Below are 14,054 nucleotides of genomic sequence, written 5' to 3' on the forward strand. Positions count from 1 at the left end.
CAGCTGGCCAAGCATGCTATACCCTGTGCTGGCCCATGGGCCTCACTCACACCTGAAAAGGCCACTGACCTCAAGACTCTACCCCACTCCTCCTACAAGTATTGGAGACACCACAGGTGGGACAGGAATGTCATCCCAAATACTGTTTTCAGTAACATGTTTCCCAAGCCCACCTTCATGATGACAGCCAAAACCATCTATGCACCTCACTCCCAGGATCCTCGTGTTTGGGCATGATGCTTGTTGCAAACACCTCAATATTCAGTACCAATTAGGAAAACCAGGACCTGGTGAGCATCCCAGCACACTAGACCCATCTCTTTAGGAGCAGTCATTGAAATAAGGTTCAGGAAGGCTGTTAGTGACAAAGAGACAGAAGTCAGATCTGCCAGGACACATTCCAGTTGAGTTTCTAGGAGAGCTAGATGCATGAGTCACTCCACCCCATTGTTCACATGACCCATTTGGTGAGTTCCCGGATCAAGCCTAATTTTGTTATTTTCTCATGACAAACTATTGGGTTGGCCAAAAAGTCCATTATGTTTTTTTCTGTAAAATAAAGACACATTTTTTTCATTTTCATCAGTAACTTTACTGATTTGGATATTCTGAGTAGGTCAGCTATCTCCTGCTATTGGCTTCTCGTAGGTAGAAGCCAGCAGGCTGCTAAACATCTTCCAGTGCATAAGAGAGCCCCACAGCAAAGAATTACTTGGCCAAAATGTCAAAAGTACCAATAAACTTCACAAACCACTCGATATGTTCAGTCACAGAACCTTTTTCATTCGCTGCAATTTTTCTTTGCGTTTCAGTTGTGTTTTTACCTTTCTTAATAAAGCATAATACTCTGAAAATGTTGCGTATCTTCTGTCTTCAATATTAAAATGGCTGCACAAAAATTCACCAATTTTGATGTTCTTTAAAAAAATGCACGCTGATATGACAGCTGGCACAATACAATCTAACAAAATTGTTTTGAGTGAAGTTAAGATAACTAAGCACTACTAGAGCCATCCATTATATGGAAAAAACATAACGAACTTTTTGGCTGACCCAATAGATGGAAATAAAAAAACTCATATGCTTGGTCATCCTGACCATCCCAGAAGCTCCACACCAGCTTGTGCACTTCTACCTGGTTCGCTCTCCCTTGGCTGCAGAAGTGGCCATGCGAGCCAAGGGAATGATGAAGACAAAGTGAGACCAGCAGCAACTCCTGTCAACACTGTGAAGCCTCCTAGAGGGGCTGATTCGCCATGTCAGGAGACAGGCTCTTGCGTACTGCTGTGAAGCCCAGACCTCCCCAACTCAAAGCTGGACATTCACTATTAAATGGAAGAGGTTGGGACCACCTGACAGTTGCTCACAGCGGAGATAGTTTTCATGGCTGGCAATCCTCCCTTCTACACAGTTCAGAGGCTGTCTGAACCCAGGCCATGGGGCTTTCTGATCAACATGCTCCACAGCTGACCACAACCCAATGGGAGACCAATAAGCCTCACCCTGGAAGACCATCCATCTTCTTCCTAGAGGTGACCAGGCAGTCACTGTGCAAAAATACTTTTAAGTGCAGCTCAAATCTCCTTGCTTGCAGGATTAGAAGTGTAGGTGCTTCAGCCATTCCTTGTAAGGAATTCCAGTCATCCCCTAAGGGCCCCACTGCCTAAGGCCTGTAAAAATTTGCAAGTGTCTGCTGCTAGCATTAAGTAATTGCCTCTTTGAGGCTTTTCTCTTGCAGAGAATCTGGCCTTTTTGCAGAGCTGTCTGTCCTGCAGAGAATCCGGCTAAGCAGCCAACTAAAGATAACCCCGTAAACCTTGACCCTGTTGCTGCCAGATGTCACGTACACACCTACCTGCAGATGCCCCACCCCCACTTTCTGCCAGGGTCGTTTTCCCTCCCAACGAAAACACCCTATATAAACCCTGCCCTAAACCCCATTCGGGGTTGGCGCCACTTCGGAGACTTGGTCTTGGCCTAGCCACCAGCAATAAACCCTTTGTTTTCCTTATCCACTGTCTCTGAGTTATTCTCACTGAATCTGCCGTAACAGAAAAAGTCTATCGTAAACTCAGAAACATTCTGGTCCACATTAAAATGAAGCACTCCATAGCACACTGGGAACACACACAGACTTGATGCTGAACACCTGGGAAATGTCTGCAGCACAGTACAAAGGTAGCTGAAGACAACACAGTTGGCCTGAGCCCTGCTTTGGCCGCTGACCAGCTCCTGTGCAGGAATAAGCTGCTGGATACAAGCCCTGTTTCTACACCTCCAAACTGAACAGCAGCTGTTCCAGCTTCACAGGCTGTCAGGCATAGAGACCATTCAGGAAAGCACTGAAGAGAGTTCTGTGAGAAACGCTCACAATAAAAACTGGGACACAGGACTTGAGCAGTAAAGCGAGGCCTTTATTCACGAGTCTGCAGAGCTGGGCGCACCCTCACAGCCAGGAGAATGTGCGCGCCAAGTAGACAAAGGAAACTGGTTTTATAGTCTTAGCTTCCCCACCCTGAAATTGCCACCCTAAAGTGATTATCTTTTTTGCCCTAAAGTGAGAGCGATTAGCTCCCCCCCCCTAACGCAATTAGCTCCCCCTCCCCTCTCCTTCTTCCCCGTTACTGGTTACTCCGGAGTTACAATCTAACACGGTTATCTAATTGCCCCTTCTGTGGTTTGTAGATATGCCAGTGCTGTCAGCTACCTTCTCAGAGATCCTCTAATTACATTTGCCCTTTGTTACTAATGACTTTTTACTGGTTTGGGAGTCACTATGTCCTTGTTTCTAACAGTACGGAGTTGAGTAAGTTTTCTAAAAAGAAACGCTGTCACATTTCCTGAGTCACATTCCCTAAAACAAGGCATGGTGCCTCTCTTGTTGGCTCAAGAAATATGCCAATTACCTAGCAGGGACATGTCAGAGCCCAAACAAAAATCCATTTAGCCTGGAGAGAACCAACAACTGCCTGCAGACAGGCCCCTGACCTATGGTCACATAGGGTAGCAAAAGCCATCCACCCATGTACCTATGCACTGCAGGTGGCCTATAGCCCACGGAAACTCCATGTGTCCTGTGGCAAAATCTCCTCACATCTGTCACGGGACCTCGCATCTTTGGGCTTGGAGAGACAATCATTCAAAGGGATGACAGGAAAAACGTGACAAGAGGCCTCTGGACAAGGATGACAAGGTGTGTTGCTTCCCAAAAGTACTTTGAACAGCCTTCAACTGTGAGAGCTGCCAGCAGACCCAGCTCCCACTCATATCCCCATGAACACACTCAGGACCTTTGTCTAAGCTGACCATCCTAAATATCACACTGTCTTCCCTTCTTTACACACAACATCACACTGCAAGTCTATGGGCAGGAGACACAGCATGTGTGAAAGAGGCTCATCCAAGATAAAAAACCTAATGCAAGAAGGTGACAGGCACTACCTACTTCAATGCCTGCAGCTTAGCAAAAACTCTACGAATTTTAGTCCAATCCTCCCTTAAGTATCAAGCTAACAGCAAGAAACTATGGGGAATCAGAATGCATTTTTACTGGCCTCATGTAAAATAGATCAGAGCTGGAATCTGAGTGGGAAAGTCCTGTTCAAGTTCCCAAAGGCACTAGGGGTCCTGTGCACCCAGCCAGCTGGAACAGCTCTTCCAGGGAGGACACAGTGAAACAGGACGCAGGGTTAACAGCCCTGGCTGCCTTTACAGGCCACATATACACACAGTGGTCAAGGAAGACCCACTAGGTTCCAGGGCACCTTGTCTGGCTGGACTGCAACCACAGGAAGAAGATAGGCAGCCTGAGAGGAAGACCAGCATGCACAAGCACACACACCACAGGAGGCGTGCAGAGAATGCAGAGAACCCCCACTTACATGGCAGGAGATACAGATAGCGAACAAAACAAGGTGCTACAAAACAGAAACAAAGGAGCCCTGGCCAGGTGGCTCAGTTTGTTGGAGCGCCATCCTGTACACCATAAAGGTTGCAGGTTCAATCCCCAGTTGGGGCGCGTATAAGAAGCAATCAATCAATAGTTCTCTATTTCTCTCTCTCTCTCTCTCTCTCTCAAATCAATAAACATATCCTCAGGTGAGGGTTTAAAAAATAATGAAGTAAAAGATACAAAGGATTAGAAGCAATCTTGATATTAGTAGAGCAGAAAAATTCAAGGAGAGAGAATAAAAGGTCAGGAATTTAAAAATAAGATAAAATGTAAGTTCTAGAGAATCAATCCAAAGCCCACCATCTTAAAAAGTGAAAGACATTACCAAAGAAATCAGAGAACAGCCAAGGCAAGCCTCGTTAAAGATTCTGAGGGTGCACAGTAGGAATGAACTGAGTCATAACCTTGCCTAGCCTTCAGTAATCAGCAGCACCAAGGTCCCCATAAGGGAGTGAGATTTGGATTGCATCAGAATTCTCATCAGCCTTGGCTGGTGTGGCTCAATGGCTTGAGTGCCAGCCTGCAAACGAAAAAGTCACTGGTTTGATTCCAGTCAGGGCACATGCCTGGGCTGCAGGCCAGGTTTCTAGTTGGGAGCATGCAACAGGCAATCAATTGATGTTTTTCCCTCCCTCTTTCTCTCTCTCCCTCCCCGTCTCAGAAAATAAATAATTAAAATATTTTAAGGAAAATGAATGAATGAACAAATAAATGAATGAATGAATGAATGAAGTTTTACTGGACCTCAGTCATGCCCAGATTGCAGCCCTGGTCTTCAGAAGTCTTGACTCTGTCAGGGTAGGCAGACCAGACAGCCCACAGCACTGAGGCATTTCATACCCTGGCTCCCCTCTAGTGCAGTAGTTCTGTGTTGTCTATGGGCCCTGAAAACAATTGGACCCTTTTGAGAGGGTCTGTGAGACCAACAATTTTCATAATAATGCCAAGAGCCAACTACCTGCCTGTGCCAAGGTGCACACACCATGCTCCAGAAGAAAGTTAAGTTCTTCACAGTTCCTGTAGAACAAGCCAGTGTGTTACCACCTATGACTCTCCTTGATAAAGTAGCAAAAAATATAAATTTTATTAAGCTGTAAACCTTGAATCCTTGTCCTTCCAATACTGTGACAAGATGGAAGTATGTGTGAAGCACTTCTGCTGCATATCAAAGCATAACACTTCTCTGAAGAAAAGCTTCTATAAATATGTGAGTTGATAGCTGAACTGGCTGCATTTTCATGGAACACAAATTTTACTTGAAAGACTCTTTCCGGCAAACTATTATTATTAAGAACTGGGTATCTGGCAGTTACTTTATCAAAAATGAACAAACTGAGCCTATCACTTCAAGGTAAATTAATAGTAGCTGGGGCAATAAAATTTGAACTTTCAAGTAAAATCTGAATTTTGGAAAACTTGACAGCATCCCAATGCTTAAAGACATTTTAATGAGATTGGTAATGCTATAAAAAGGTTACTTTGGGGGGGGGGGGGAGCGCAGTGGGGGTTAGTCTAGGCCTTCACCATGGTCGGAATTCTCCTGTATTTGTTTGCCTCCCAATAAAAAGGTTACTTTTTAAAATAATGTGTAATAAAACATGTCAACATCTGAAAGATACATGCATAATTCAGTGAACCAATATTTTCCAAATGGCCAAAATGGGATATTACAAAACCACACAAAGGAAAGACCCATCCATGTGCAGAACACACCAATGAGACTACAGTGCCAACACTGAACCAACAGGGTTTTCACAGCCTGTGCTACTAATCCTGTCAAAGTAGAACCCACAAGCATGTGAGAAGGCTCCCAATGTGTCCCTTTCCTACTACATGTCTGTGAGAGGCTTTAAACAAAACAGCAGAATGCAACAGACATGAGTACAGACACAGGCAGCAGTGTCCAACTGTCTTTTATTTAAATAATAGTTTTTTCACTAAACTTTTGTGACTTCTTTCGTAAAAGTTACCTTTCAGTAAGTTTATTTATATTTATATGTAACACTTTCAAAGAACTAAATATTAAAATTTTTTCTGTAATACTTTTTAAGACAATGTTTTAATACAATAATTTGAAAGCTATAACCCACACAACAAAAGCTCTGTGAGGTCCTCATTAATCCTAAAGCCCAAGAAATCTGGGGACCTCTGCAAGTACAAGGGCAGCAAGACTTGGACAAACCTAAACTAGGAGAGCAGTGATGTGAAAGTGATAAAATGACTACTGCACAGAAACCCGAACTGTCACAAGAAAAAAGTCTTAAAGAAAAAGACAAATAAAAAACTCAAGCAAATACTTAAAACTGAAAGAATCTTAAAATTAAAGCCAGTTATTTAAAAGCTGAAGCAACAGTGTTAAAACAGCACAACATTGACAAAGTGCTGATCAACAGAGCAGAACCAGAAACAACCCAGTGCCCATAACTGGACACTAAACTTATAACCACAGAGGGACTACAAGACACGCAAGATTGTTTTGTCCTTGAGGCTCTGGGACAACTAGATATCCATATGGAAAAACTAGACATGATTCCCACCTTACCCTATTACCCAGAAACCAATTACAGACAGATTACAAACCTAAATGTAAAAGGCATAGCCATTCAACTACTAGACAGTAGTATAGAAGAACAGCTTCACAATTTCAAGATAAACAAAGTTCTTTTAATCAGAAAAGTCTGAAAATTCTGACACTCTGAAAACAAGTTTTGTTCATTAAAGGTCATCTTCCCACAAAATGACAGAATATTTCCTACACATGCACCTGACAAACAGCTCATCCAAAAAATATATAAAGAGCTCCTATGAATCAATATAAAAAAGACAAACCATCTAATACACAAAGGGATATGAGCCAGTAAGTAGATGAAAAGTTATCAACTTCTTTAATAATCAAGTAAATGAAAACAAAAATCAAAATACGGTATCAGGTATCAGGGAAGATCTACAACAAAAGAAGCTAATACATTCTAATGGGAGTGTGAACCAATGCAACAAGTCTGGCACTATCCACTCAGATTGAACATATACATATCCTACAATCTAGCATTTCTGGGCACACATCCAAACCCAATGCAAGCACAAACGCACCAGGACACAGGTACAAGAATTTGTACCACAGCAACATATGTAAGAGGCCCACACTGGTAGTATGATACTGTGATGATGACATGGAATACTATACAGCAGTGACAATACACAAATAACCTGAATGAGTCTCACAAATAATATTGAGGGGGAAAAAGTACATTATATACTTGCATAAATTTCCAAAAACACTAAACTACAGTATTTAGGAATGCATACTTGGGTGACATAAACATAACAAAAATAAGGACATGATTGTCACGGAAGTCTGGAGAATGGTGGGGGCTGGAGCACAGTGACTGGGAGGCTGACCAAAGGGTGTTTCTAAGTGAAGGGGTACACTTGTGTGTTCTCCACGATAAGTGAATTGTACAATTTCACTCTACAGACTTTTAGGTGTTATGTTGCATTTCACAATAAATAAGGTTTAAAACGCTGGGTATATTCAAAACGTGGTACACACTATACTATGGAAGGAGTTTAGAAAATGGAAGATTGGTTTTCTGACCTTGTTGCAGGGCTAGTCTCTCTCAGGTGGTGCCAGTCCTGGGAGGGATGGTGGCCGCATTACCCTATGTGATCTTGTTGAGAACTGTAGTTATGCAGACATAATGGGATAGCAGTTCAAGGCTTCCCAACATTTGGAGTGAACACAATCTACGCACAAGCCACTGTAATTGCAGAACAGAATGAAAAATGAAAACCTTGATAAATTGAAGGTAAACAGAGAACTCTAAAATGTAGGAGGTAAAGAAGGCCTGAAAAAAACCATTAAGAGTCCTATCTGGGTAACTAGGTTGGTTAATAGAGTTGTCCTGATACGCCAAGGTTGTGGGTTTGATCCCCAGTCAGAGTATTAACCAATGAATGCATAAATAAGTGGGAACAACAAATTGATATTTCTCTCTCTTCCCCCCCTTTCTCTCTCCCCCAAATAATAAATAATTTAAAACACAGAAGGAACTGAGATACAGAGAGACTAAACGTGATGCAAGACAGAGACATGCAGACAGACTCCTGAAAGGCACAAAACCAAGTAACTAAAAATAGTAATGGCTATGAAGCACTGAATGAAGGATGGATTAAGTCCAAGATATCTTCTAAGGCTGATCCTTACAGAAATAAACTGAGAGAGGTAACCAGGACTAGACAAAAACACAAGTGGAGAGAAAGATCAGAAAGAGGACCCACGCACAGTCATGCATGCCTGCTGGGAATGCAGAAGAGGACAGCCCTCAAGAAAGGGGCTATGGAGTATCCTGAAGTATCGTGTACATCTCGCCCTGTAACCCAGCCGTCCCACTGCTAGATCTGCCCCCAAGATGTACAAACAAAGAGGAAAAGGTGGGCACAGGGCAATTTACTGCAACACTACCTAGGGAGATCTTGGGACACAAAGTCCACCCACCAGGTGGCCACTCAGGTCATGTGGAATTTCTACACTGTGGAACAGGAAAATGGGGAATAATCTATCACTGTGGAGGGACTTCCATATTATCATCAAGTAAAGAAGACAATTAGAAAGGGAGGTATAGCAATGCTTATGGTAACAAATACTAAATATGCAAGCCTGGCTCAACATTCAAAATTCAATCAATGCAATCCACCATTTTAAGAGGCTAAAGAAAAATTACACAATTATTACGAATGATGCAGAAGTATTTAACAAAATTCAACAATCATGATAAAAAATCTTGGCACAACAGGAGTACAGGGAAATATCCTCAATATAGCCAACATTCCTTTTTTTTTTTTTTTTTGAATCATTTCTTTAGAGCAGGATTTCTTTTTAAAAGAAAACTATTTATTTGTTTATTTATTTTTAGAGAGAGAGGAAAGGAGAAAGAGAGAGAAACATCACTGTGTGGTTGCCTCTCACTCGCGCCCCCAACTGGGGACCTGACGTGTAACCTAGTCATGTGCCCTGACTGGGAATCAAACCAGCGATACTTGGTTCGTAGGCTGACGCTCAATCCACTGAGCCACAGCAGACAGAGTTAGCCAACATTCTTAACAATAAAAAAACAATGTTTTCTCCCCAAGACTGGGAACAAAGCAATGATATCTGCTCCCAGCACCGCTAAATGGGCAAATTACTGGAAGTACTGGCCAGAGGAATAAGGCAAGAAAAAGAAATGAAAGGCATGTAGATTAGGATGGAAGAAAGAAAATAGTAAAACTTTCTACAGTGGTCCCACAGTATCCAACAGGGAATTGGTTCCAGGAACCATTCCCCACCCCAGCCAATGTATACGAAAATCCATGAATACTCAAGTCCCTTATATAAAATGGCGTACAGTATTTGCACACAACCTACCCACATCCTCCTGTATGTATATCATCTCTAGATTATTTACATTACCCTAATACAAAGTAAATGTTATATAAGTAGTAGTTATACTGTATTGCTTAGGGAATGAGAAGAAAAAAAAAAGTCTGTACACATTCAGTACAGAGGCAACAACTATGATAGGCTTCATTACACAGTATACTTCAGAAACAATATAACTTTTTTTCAAATATATTTCAATTTATGGTTAATTGAATCTGCAGATGCGGTACCTGCAGATACAGAGGGTGATGACGGTATTTGGTAAAGACATGATTATCTATCTATAAAATTGTAAGAAATTTACCAAAAACTTCTAAAATTAGTTCAGTAAGGTTGCAAAATACCAGATCAGCACACAAAAATCCCCTGTATTTCCACAAAGCTGCAATGAAATAAAAACACAATGCCATTTACAATTTGCTCTGAATAAAAATGAAATGCTTAGGTGTAACTCTTAAGAAAATCTATAAAAATTTTAGAAAAAACACAGGAGAAAATCTTCAAAACCTTAAGCTAGGTAAAGAGTTCTCAGACATGACACCAAAAGCACAATGCCAAAAAATAAAAATTAAAAAAAATATCCCCCAATGAAATTAAAAACTTTGATTTGTGAAAGGCCTAGTTTATAGGGTAAAAAAACAAGCTGCAACTGGGCAGAAAATATCTGCAAATCAAATGTCAGACAAAGGACTTGTATGTAGACTAAATAATCAAAACAACAATAAACAATCCAACTAGAAACTGGACAAAGACATGAACAGACATTTCACCAAAAAATAGATGTGAAAACTAAACAGTAACTTTGGAAACTGTGTTATACAGGTGTAGATCACCTGCTAAGGTGTTTCCAAAGCAGGGTCAATCCTAGAATAATTTTAGCATGTTGAACAGCCATTTTTTCATAAAAGTAACACATGACAGACAATACTGCGGGGCGGGGGGCAGATGGACCACATATACCATCTCATGAAGAAAGTTATTTGGTGAACATGTCTCGTGTGTGTGTGTACACTATGTTGAGGGCAGAGACAGAGTTTTTTCTCACAATGGGATGCTGTTAGGACATTTCAGAAACACTTTCCTAACTGGTAAAGAATCCTGTGTTTGTGGTCATATATTTAAGTTTCTTGATCTATAAATATGGAAATGAACCCTTCTCATATTAACAGCTCAATCAATGATGGATCCTTCACTAACCATCTACCTCTCAAGCTGGGAAGGGGAAGCTGAGAATGGTGACCCCTGAATATGATGTTTTAAGTGCTTATCTTGAAAAAAGACTTTGTAAATGACAACAGACTCCCAACTACTAACAAATGAATCTAAAAACACAAAAACAAACTAATCAAACAACTAGAACAGGAACAGAACCATAAATATGGAGATCATATGGAGGGTTATCAGTGGGGAGGGGGAAGGGGGAGAAATGGAGAAAAGGTGCCAGGATCAAGCAGCATAACTGGAAGGTACAAAATAAGACAGGGAGACGTTAAGAATAGTAAATGGAGAAGCCAAAAGAACCTATATGCATGACCCATAGACACAAACTAAGGTGTGTGTGTGTGTGGGGGGGGGGTTGCTGGAGGGAAGGGAGGTACCGGGCAGAGGGGGGCAAAGGCGAAAAAAGTGGGACAACTGTAACAACATAATCAATAAAATATACTTCAAAAAAAAAAAAAAAAAAAAGGAAAAACCCTTTTTATCTGGAACTCTCAGTGAGCACATGTGCTCTCCCCTTCTCTGAGGACTCATTCTCCTCTCATAACTTTTATCCTCCAAACAGTGAGGTCCTGCCACTTCCAACTGCAGGCTGGCAAAGAGCCATAGCTGACAGAAAGGGACCAGACATGCCACCTAGCTGGGTACTCAGCAAACTATGGGATCCCTGTGAGAAGTGGCCAGGGTGGACAGTCCAGGACTTGATTTGGGAGCAAAGACTGGTGGGCATTAGGCTCTGCCCATGCTCCACTGCAGCTACCATTCTAGACACCCCCAACTGACACGTATGCATTGACCACCAATGTCACTGCATTATGCAAGCTTGCGAAGAGCCCAAAGGTCTCCCAGCAGGAAAGCAGATGAACCAGGTGGCACCATGAAAGCACACTGTGGTTAAATTTCCCATGGTGCTACAAGTGAATATGGAGGCAGGGAGAAGCACAATTCCCTGTCTTCTTTTGGGTGGTTGCACGGGTGGGGTTTATGTAACATGCAACCCATCCTCATGCACAGGGAAGGTGGCTGTCATTTACTGCACCACCATTGGCACATGAGGCCTTTGCATTCAGGGGTCACTGCCACCCTGGAGCTTCAAATAAGACTGGTTCTTCCACACCAAGACCCTGCACCTAATACTTGACATATTGGCCCCCTCACTACCCTACCTGCCAAACCACCCCTCTGAAAGCTCTGTGCCACCCCAGTACCCTGAGACAGGACACACGAGGTGACATCACCTTGATGTACAGCCCTGTTTGTGAAGTCCCTCACACATACAGACTCAGAGGTGAGATGGCCCTATATGCAAACCCTACTTGTGGGCCTACAGAGCAGGAGCAAGTTTCTATAGAGAGTGAGACCTTGGAGCTGCTCTTCTCATGTTTGTTTTGTCATTTCACCCAAGAAGCACTCCTGAGTTTTCTCTAGGATCATGCTTCTAGAGGGTGATGAACAGACAAACAACAGCTTAGTGGCAGGACACTACATGGGACATGCTTCAATCTGACTGATGACTCTCAGGTAGATCTTTTATTAGAGTTTTTAAGTTAAGAAATGATGGCCAACATCACAGGAAACTCAACTTAAGACACTTTTCCTGCCAGTTGGTTTGAAAAGCTGTAACTGTTACTTTATTGATAAGTTTTCAGCCACGTGACCATACAGACAGGAGATCTGGAGACTCAGAACAATTGTCTTCATGGTTGATAAAGGCCCAGGGCTAAGGCAAGAGCAAGAGTTTATTTTGATGACTACCTTCACCAGAGCCTGAAGCAGCCTGGCTGGGATAGGCGCTCAAGAAACATTTGTTGCGTCCTGGCTGGGTGCTCGGTTGTTTATAGCATCATCCCAATATACCAAGGTTGCAGGTATGATCCCTAGTCAGGGCACATACAAGAATCAACCAATGAATGCATAAATAAGTAAAACAACAAATTGATGTCTCTCTCTAAAATCAATAAATAAACTTAAAAAAAAACAACAAGAAACATTTGTTGAATAAACACAAACCCTTAAAGACTGGATTTCCAGGTCCTTGCAAGGAAAATTCCTTGCATGTTCCTACAAGGTTCAGACAATAACTACTGACTCTGCAACAATGATGGGAACCAAGAATTTCCACAAGACATGAGGTGCCTTATTCACAAGAGGTGCCTTCCAAGGAAAGGGGGACAGAAGCCACCTGCTGGAGTAGGTCCTCCTGGGGGACATAACTGACATGCCCCCAAGGTTCATTCCACTCTGTGCAACCATCAACACTCTTGTGCCACCCCCAGGATGGTATGACTCCATGGCTGAACAAACCAAAGGAGAGATGATAAAAGGGTTTCATACAAATGCAACATTTTAGATATCAAAAAACAGAAAACTGCAAATTCAAATGTCAAAACAAAAGACAAAGGGTTAAGACATTAAGCAGAGCACTCCCATTAAATGTTACAAGGAGGAGACATAACTAGTAGCTCAGATTCCTGATCACACATGATCAGACACAGCAAGTGCCACACGTGTTGGGCCTCCCTAGGCAGCTATAAGACACTTGCACAATGTTCATTATCTTTCATTCTGTTGAACAATATATGCTCCAACAACAAAGATAATGTGTATGTCACCTCCCTTTTTGGCCTTGGCCCAGTGTGCAGGCACAGGCAGCTCTGAACACATGGGCATTTCAGGAAACCAGGATTCTCAGTGTCTTGCTCTGCAGCCATGACCCATGGTAGCATTCCTGTCTCGCCACCTCATCCATGTTGTCATCCCCCATTTATAAGCCCACATTCCTGCACCAATCTCTTGGCAGAAATGAGCAGGCAGTTAGGGGGCAGATTTACATGATATTGCCAAGTGATCTACAGTAAGGTTGCCCTGTGCATGTCCGCATCAGGAGCACATGGGGCACCCAATTCCCCCACACCCTTGTCAAAACTGCTTTAAAAAATTTAACATCAACCTACTGGGCCCACATAATCTTCCTGGTGTGAGTGGCTGCCTGTTTGCATGCGTGTGTTCCTGTTTGACCACGTGCACCCCTCAGTCAGTCATCTGCTCTGTATAATGGCTGTGCTCCCCTGGGTGCAGGCATAGTGGTTCCAGTTGGCACGCATTTCTTCATTTTAATAGTTATATACTGACTTAAGAGTACATTAGAAAAAGAATTATAGCTCAGCCTTTGACCAATGCTAGGAGAGTGAAGGTGTCCCAGTGCATAACACCAGCCAGAGTAGAACCTGAATCATCAAAGCCAAAGTAATGACTTATCCTCCTCCCTTTGTTCTCAGCCTACCAACTAAGTTTGGACCTGTGCTCAACCCTGTGTCCAGTCCCAGCCTGCAAGACACACCTGCTGAGCGTGAGATCCCTGCCTTCCCAAGCTCACTGTTGCATGCGGGAAACACTAAGTAAGGCCATCAGTGACCTCCTGGTGCATCAATGTTGCCACATCCCTTCTCCGTGTCCACCACTGGA

General features: G+C 42.6%; 1 protein-coding gene across 2 annotated transcripts in view; it reads right to left on the reverse strand.

The window, feature by feature from the left end:
• Positions 1–14,054, reverse strand: part of ANKRD11 (ankyrin repeat domain 11) — a 245,423-nt gene that overhangs the window by 56,601 nt on the left and 174,768 nt on the right. The gene's annotated exons all lie outside the window — the stretch shown is intronic.

Source organism: Furipterus horrens, unplaced genomic scaffold (genome assembly GCF_987537825.1).
Source record: "Furipterus horrens unplaced genomic scaffold, mFurHor1.1.pri manual_scaffold_13, whole genome shotgun sequence".
Lineage (NCBI taxonomy): Eukaryota > Metazoa > Chordata > Mammalia > Chiroptera > Furipteridae > Furipterus > Furipterus horrens.